The sequence below is a fragment of the Marmota monax genome, unplaced genomic scaffold, assembly GCF_021218885.2.
Source record: "Marmota monax isolate L192 unplaced genomic scaffold, Marmota_monax_Labrador192_F-V1.1 WCK01_AAM20220418_F8-fsc00145, whole genome shotgun sequence".
In the NCBI taxonomy this organism is placed as follows: Eukaryota; Metazoa; Chordata; class Mammalia; order Rodentia; family Sciuridae; genus Marmota; species Marmota monax.
In genome coordinates this window covers 6116460-6124345 of record NW_026695201.1, presented here as the reverse complement: position 1 = coordinate 6124345, position 7886 = coordinate 6116460, and the positions used below count along the sequence as shown (strand labels likewise).

Here is a 7886-nt window from a genome sequence, read left to right as displayed (position 1 = left end):
CCTAAATGTTCTGTGTCTTAGTTTGCTCATTGTTAAATGTTCTCTCATTTTTCCCCAAGGTTTTAACAATCACAGGTCCTAGATTTTCAAAATGCTCCAAAAGGCCCTCAAACACTTAATACTTTTTTGTTTGTTTGTTTTGGTACTGAGGATTGAATTCAGGGGAGCTCAATCACTGACTCACATCCCCAGTGTTTTTTGTTTGTTTGTTGTTTTTTTTTTTTTTTTTTTTTGAGAAGCCTCATACTATTTCCATAACTGCTCTACTAATTTACATAAGCATAAGCATATTAATCATTTAAGGAATATTTGTCTACATCTGATAATTTACTTTCTTCAAGGCTGAAGACATCAAGGTCAGAAAAACTAAGATATCTTCTACAGACCGATTTCTTTTACTATGTCCTGTTCCAGGAACCTGGAGTGGTGCCCAGAAGTCTTCAGTCTTTACCCTACTTTTAGCACAGTCAGTCTTGGAGGCAGATCAACCCTGAAGAGATTGCCTTCTCTCAGCAGAAGCAATATAGGCCCATGGGAACTGAATGGGACATCCCAGAATCACAGATCTAATAGATAAGTATCCTATGAAGCAAGTGGAAATTGCCCCTTGAACAGCTGGCAATTTCCTCAACACCAATAACATGTGGTATGATCAGAATTCAAAAAAATCATAAAACACACCACAGTTTGACCAAGACTGCTTATTACACATACTTCTTGTTTCCCACCCCCGTTCTTCCTCTGAAGGTAAAACTCACATCAGTTTCCTGAAAGACAGAATTGAGACACTTGACATCACTTGTCTTCCGAATATAGGTACAATGATTATTAAAGTTTATTTCCTTCTTTCCCCATTGTATTCTCCATTTGGTTTTTGGGGCAAGTGGTCAATTCTGATTTTTGTGGACCCACAGAGTTAGGCCTCTAGCCTAGGACTTAGGTAACAGGAAAGGTGCTGGGCAAAATCAATGAAGCCCTATGATGTGACACTGTTCTACTGTCTTAGCATTGATCTTAGCATTGCACTGCCTTAGCAGTGATCACTACCTGATTGTTATCTATTGCCTATCTTTTTCTTTTAAAATATAAGCTCCATGAGATTAGAAGCCTCTATCTGCAGTAGCGTAAGGAGTGATTGGCACATAAAGTAGGTGGCTCAATCAGTATTCATGAAGACTCAAAACACAATATTAGCTTCATAAAAACACGCTTTGTTGGAGTTTCTATGAAAAAAACAACCCAAACTCAATTTTTTTGTAGTTCAGAATGAATTCACTGAAGGGGGGCACACTTCTAAAATGGAAGCACCAGGATTAACTTACATGGAAATAATATTCTGATGATGTTACTTAGAAAATAATACAACTTCTGTTCTCTGTTTTGCTGATTACCATTCTAAGTTCCCGCATACATGACCTACTAATAAAGTTGTTGTGTTATATAAGAAAATATGTATAGACTCCTTAGGGTAGCACATAGAAATACAAAGTAAATGCTTCTATTTTGTTATTATTATAATATTTGTGTTAGTGGTATACTACATCATGAAATCACTCAAAACTGACGTTGAGTCACCCTTAACACATTGGTTCCACCTACTCCCCATAGTTTCCTTGAAACATCCTTGGGGGCATTCAGTCTTTGGTCATTTCAACTCACTAATATTCAGAGGCTTTCACTTGGCCTACAGCTAACAGGGAAAGGTCAGGGGATTTCAGGGTCTAACCCAATTCATCACTAGAGTCAACAGAATTGAGCTGACTCCTGAGAACAGAGTAGCCATTCCAGGACTCCACCCAAGAATTCCCAGACTCACCTGGAGGATGACACCCAGCTGCAGCTCCCAGCAGAAGTCCTCTCAGCAGGCGCCCCCTAGCAGCTGCGTGGCACTCCCAGGATCCTGCGCTGAGCTCCCAGGGTCCTCCATGGCGCTGCCACCGTCCTCTGCAGCATACAGGAGAGGCTGTGTACCCAGGCTGCGCGGGGCGGAGGCTCTCGCAGCCACAGGGAGGGCGACCTGTTGGGCTTCTTACCAGCTCTCCAGGTGAGCGGCAGACCCTCAGAGGTACGGACGCCGGCACAGGAACAGGACTCACAGCAGTAGGGCTTGAAAAGTGAGAAGTCACCTGGTGAAGGACCGCCCAGAAGCCAACTCGTGGGAACTGCCCTTTGGGGCGGGTCTTGAGGGCTGTCTTCCCCGCAGGCGCCTGGGCCTTCCGGGGTCCTGGAGAGTGCGGAGCACGTGCGTGTGCGTGGAGGGCGGAGCTAGGCCTGGGCCACATCCGGGGTAGGCAGGCAGGTGGGCGGGGAAACTTGCAAATTTGGGCGGGAAGCACAAGGCTTCAGAACCAGCAGGGTGTGATGCCCCAGGGTGTGCGATGGCACTTTTAAGTTCCCATCCTTTGCAGGCCTCGCCCCCGTGGTTTTATCAGTTGCTTCAGTCAAACTCTGAAAACTCATCTCCCCCTTTGGATTTCTTCTTCGTTGACTGTGTATGCGCAGTTGGTGGTTTGTCACTGGTTAATTCTCCCTCAAAGGTGTGTTTTGACAAATGCAAATAAGCAGATGTCTGTGTGTTCATTACCACGTGTGGTCGATTTTAGGTCCATCTGCCCTCCTCTGGGGTCTTCTAAGTCTGGACAGTGCTAGGAGCGACCCTCTGCGCCCACCCTCCACTCAGCGTCTCCCAGCCTCCTCCATCTTATCTATCAGACACAGAAGGTAGTGGTGCAGCAACTGAGTGACAGAATCGCGCTTAATAATAATATCTTTGGAGCTGGGGTTGTGGCTCAGTGGTAGAGCGCTTGCCTGGCATGTGTGAGGCACTGTGTTCGATTCTCAGCACCAAGATACAGGCCCATTAAAAAAAATATTTTAAAAAATAATAATATAGTCATTTATTTATCATTTTATTGAAATGCTAGTGAGAGCATACTGTTGGGTGTTAGACACAAAACAAATATGGGCCCTGTCCACCGAGTTTCTAGACTAGTGAGCCAGTGCTTTTCAAAGTATAAAATCAAGCATTCATTAAGCTCATACTTATGTGGTAAATACCAGGGAAGTGTGAGGTTTTCTTGTTCTCTGAAGGAAACAAAAGTTGCAGTTCTGTGTTTCCCTTAGAAGAGTGATGGGACGCAGAGGAATGGAGAGGGTGAATATATGTAGAGTACAAGTCTGGAAGAGTGGATATCCAATCTAAGTATGAATTTATGTACTAGCCTTTGTGTGTTCAGCATATCTCGACTGATGTTGATATGTTTAATTGCATGCTTGTCAACAGTGTGTTCACATTGATATTCAGCTGCAGATAATCTATCAGGAAAAACCTACAGGTGGACATGAGTTATTTTAGGGAAAATAAGTAGACAATAGGTTTCAAGTTTGAGAGGATGGGATCAGATGAGCAAAAGCAGAAGTGGGGGTGTTTGTAAACTTGTATGAAAGTAGCCATTTTTAAATTTGTGAATGCACAAATAAATATGCATATATAATATATATGCAAATATATTTGTGACAATTGAATATATAGGTCTTATTACACGTGTATATTCACAATTTTATGTATGCTTTATATTAATGTAGATTCAGGTATACAGTTATATTTAGGTTTAGTGTTAAATTTTCTGTAGGGTAAGGGTTAGGGTTAGTAAAAAAATGCATATGGAAAACCAAGAATACTAATTAGAATAACCCATGAATACATGTATGAAAATATAAATAAATATGTTTTGAAAAAGGGAAGGTTTTATTTTTTATTATTTAAAAAAAACTTTAGTTGTTGATAGACCTTTATTTTATTTATGTATATACAGTGCCGAGAATCGAACCCAGTGCCTCACACATGCCAGTAAAGTGCACTACCATTGAGCCACAGTAACAGCCCTGAACTGAGAAAGGTTTTAATGTGACACATATGAATACAGATTTTTAAAACTAGGACTGCACAGATTAATTATATATATATGAATATATACTCATACATATTCAAATATACAATTGATAATTGTATACATAACTATTTACAAATGGATATTAAAATCTATATATGCATTTATTTTAAGGTAGGTTTAGGTATGCAAATAAATATATGGTTAGTATTGATTTCAAATTTTTGTGTACATTTAGGTTGATTTTTAAGGAATAAATATATTCATTGAAAACATGAATATACCTAGGAATGTACATAGTAACATTTGCATAAAAAATAATATAAATATATGTTTTGAAATGGGGAAGGGTTAATATGAGACAAAAATACAAATTTTTAATATGCAAATTCAAAGATAAATTTTATATATGAAATATAATAACACTTCTGCAAATATAACATTGATGTGTATGTAAGTATAAATATATATGCATATTCATATAAGGATATATGCTTTTATCTGAATGTAGGTTAGTTACAGGGGTAAAACTATGGTTAGTACTAAATTTGGTATATAGTTAGGGAATAAATATTTATACTGAAAAATATGAATGTTTTAAGAAAGTGCATGTGCAATTTTGACGTTTTGAAACTGGGAAGGGTTTAATGTGAGATGTAGGAAGACACATTTTTAATTTGTGAAAGCAAATATATATATATGCAAATATACCATTGATAACTGAATGCAAGTCAAAATACAAATAAACATTAGGAAAAGAATAGGTATATTGAAAAACATGAATAATCATAAGAATATACATGTAAAAATTTGCAATACACAGAAATATATGTGTTTTGAAATAGGAAAAGGTGTGAGATGTATAAATACACATTTATTAACTTCCAAATGCACAGATAAATTACATGTGAACATATATAAATACTTATGTATATGATTATCAATTGCATATTTGAATATAAGTATGTGAGAATATTCATATTACTATATATGCTTTTGTATTAATGTAGGTTTAGGAATGGGGTAAATTTAGGGTTACTATTAAATATTGTGTAGTGTAAGGGTTAGAGTTAGGGTATGAATATATATATATATATATCAAAAAACATGAATATTCAAAAATATGCATGTGAAAATACGTATAAAACATATACAAAAAATAAACAGGGACCTATTAAAAAAACATTATATGGAGAAATGTTGACAATAACTAAAGGAAATCAACTGCCTTATATACAGTTGGAAACACTGTCTATAATTAATAGGAAAAGTACAAGGGGAAAAAAGTTTATCTCAGGTATTTTGAAGCAGTGAAGGCAAGATAACAAATGCAATCATAAAGCAAGACTCAAAATTTCCTCAAGGATTTATTGAGAATAGATAATTTGAACATAAAATTAAATTTTCAGTCAACAATAAAAAAATAATTCAAAGGTCACCAGAAGTTTCAAATAAAGCAAAGACTTTTTATAAAAAAAAATATATATATATATATATATATATATATATATATATATATGGTAAAGAAAAGCATTATAAGGAAAATTGGAAATGCTTTTGAGCTGACAGATAACAAAGATTCAACAAACCAAAAGCAATAGAAGGCCGATGAAGTAGTTCATAAAGAAGTGCTTCTAATTCCACCTGCTTACATTAGAAAAAGACACAGGGATAAAATTGGTGTTGACTCTGATCATGCAACTTGAGAAGCACTAATAATAATTCATTTCTAATAATAATTAAGAATTTGCTTAGAGTAGATTCGTACATGGAGTCCAGGGCCAGTGGATGTTGCATATACCAATGTGCGATCACAAAGAGTATAGCACCATAGCAGGCAAATGTGCAAGTGGCCAGGAGCTGAATGGAGTCTTGAAGATGTGCACAGGTCAGCTGAAGATCTTGACTTTGTTGTCACTGAGAGGCAGGATGGGGTAGGAAGAGAAAGGAAGGGAAAGGACTATTTCTTAGTTATTCATGCTATCAAACTTCCTCCAAGAAAAAGTGGAGGCAGTGCACAGAGCTCTGGCAGTGCTGGGGTAAGAACGGCAATGAGCAGGCTGCAGCCCAAGGTGCAGGAGCAGCAAAACACGTTTGAGGCAATGACAGGGGTGAGCCAGTGTTTCTCTGCCTTCAACACACACTTGCACTGCCACCCCCTTGTCAGAGCACAGCATGTGCAAGGCACCTGAGGCTGCTAGAGCTGCTATGTAACCTGAAGGCTGCAGGAGGAAGAGGACCCAATAGGGGTCTGGCCGCCCAAGCCTCTGGGGACCAAGTTGGCGGTCACTTCTGAAGGCTCCCTCTCTAGCCCTTCTTTGCCCATTCCTGTTGCCTGGCTGGCCTGGGTGACTATCTATCGCCCCAGTTCCTACACTCCATGGTGACAATTGATTAACTGGGAGAGATGGACTGCAGTGTGCTCAAAAAGCCTATGAAGCTGAGCGAGACTGTAGCTGTGGCAGCGGCAGAAGCAAAGAGGTTGGGAGGTGGTGGTTGCCCTGGGTTGCGGGGCTGGGTGCAGACTGCAGTGCCTGGCGGCAGCTGGGCTGACAACAGTGGCAGCCCCCGAACTCTGGGGCTGGGGAGTGCCAGCAAGCGCTTGCTGCTCGACTTTTTGCACACCTTTCCTATCAGAGGTTCTGTCCACCTTCTTTGATACAACACCCAGGAAAATAGGTAGGCCAAGGGCTCCAAGATCCTGGAGTCCATCCTGCACGCTCAGGGGGAAGTGCTCCCTCTTGTGCTCTAGCCTCTACTTGGCTGTCATCCTCTACTTTGAGTGGAGCCCAGGTGCCAGGGGCTCAGGGAGGACCTCACCTTGACTCTAGTAGTGCAGACACTCCATCCTAAGCCCCAGTGAAGCGACATCCGCTTGCTGAAACGTGGCTGTGAGAAGTTTTTCTTTGCTTACCCAGAATTCTGTTCCAAAACCAGTGCCCCGGCAGACTTCTCCCCAGTGCCATGGAGTCCTTTCACCTGCATTGCAGCTCCACTGGAGCCGCTCTGCACAGGCGGCGGGGTCCCTTGGAGATTCTTCAGTTCCTCTACTTCCATGGTGCCTTCCACGCTGCCTGGAGAGACATGCTGAACGCCCTAGGGATCACAGCCCTGTTGAATGTCTCCTCCAAATGCCCAAACCACATGGAAGGATGCTACCAGTACAAACACATCTGGTGGAAGACAACCACAATTCCGACATGGGCTCCTGGTTCATGGAAGCCATGGAGTAGGACTGTGCGGTGAAGGACTGCCGTGGTCCAGGGATGGCGCACTGCTAGGAGGGCATCGTGTGCTCTGCTACCATCTGCTTGGCTTAGCAGATGACAAAGGAGCAGCTGAGGCTGGAGAAGGCCTTGAGCTGCATGGAGCAGCTGTCCCAGGTGCTGGCCACATCCTGCCCCTCCAGGCCCACCAGCCCTTCAGGCCCCTTAGGGGAGCTGCAAGCCCACTCCCACCCTTACCTCACAATTTGTCTTCAGCTTCCCTATCTCCCTGGGTGTGCAATTAGCCCCCAGCAGACTGCAAGACCAGCACAACCCCAACCTTACCTCCCCCAGCACTCAGAGCCACTCACCTAACCCCTGAAACTAAGGTTGCTGCCATGGATGCCTCCGTGGGACTGAACAATATATAAATTTGTATCAAGAGTATATAATGAGTCTAATGTCTACTATGGTAGATGTCTTTTTCTCCATTTATCATACCTTCTACTACTGCATAGACTGATAATATATAAGTGCAGTTTCCCAGTCTCATCTGGAGTAAGGATTGCAGTTGGCATTGATTCTTCAATGAGATGAATTCATGTGAGACAAACCTACATGTGCATATGGACGATTCAGGGTAGGAGTGGCATGTAGGGAATTTATATTCTTGTGAAGACAGTGAGTATCCTGATCAAGCTCTGGAGTTGGGTTCCGGGCAGCAAGGTGTTAAGTGGCACAAGTTGGGGAGTAGTGTCCACTGGAATATTTCTGTGGTGTATTTGGACCT

The 7886-nt window shown here is 41.3% G+C and overlaps 1 pseudogene; it reads left to right on the top strand.

Moving 5' to 3' along the window:
- Positions 1-6297: 6297 nt before the first annotated feature.
- LOC124082502 (dual specificity protein phosphatase 4-like) lies at positions 6298-7478 on the top strand (annotated as a pseudogene).
- The last annotated feature ends 408 nt before the right edge of the window (positions 7479-7886 follow it).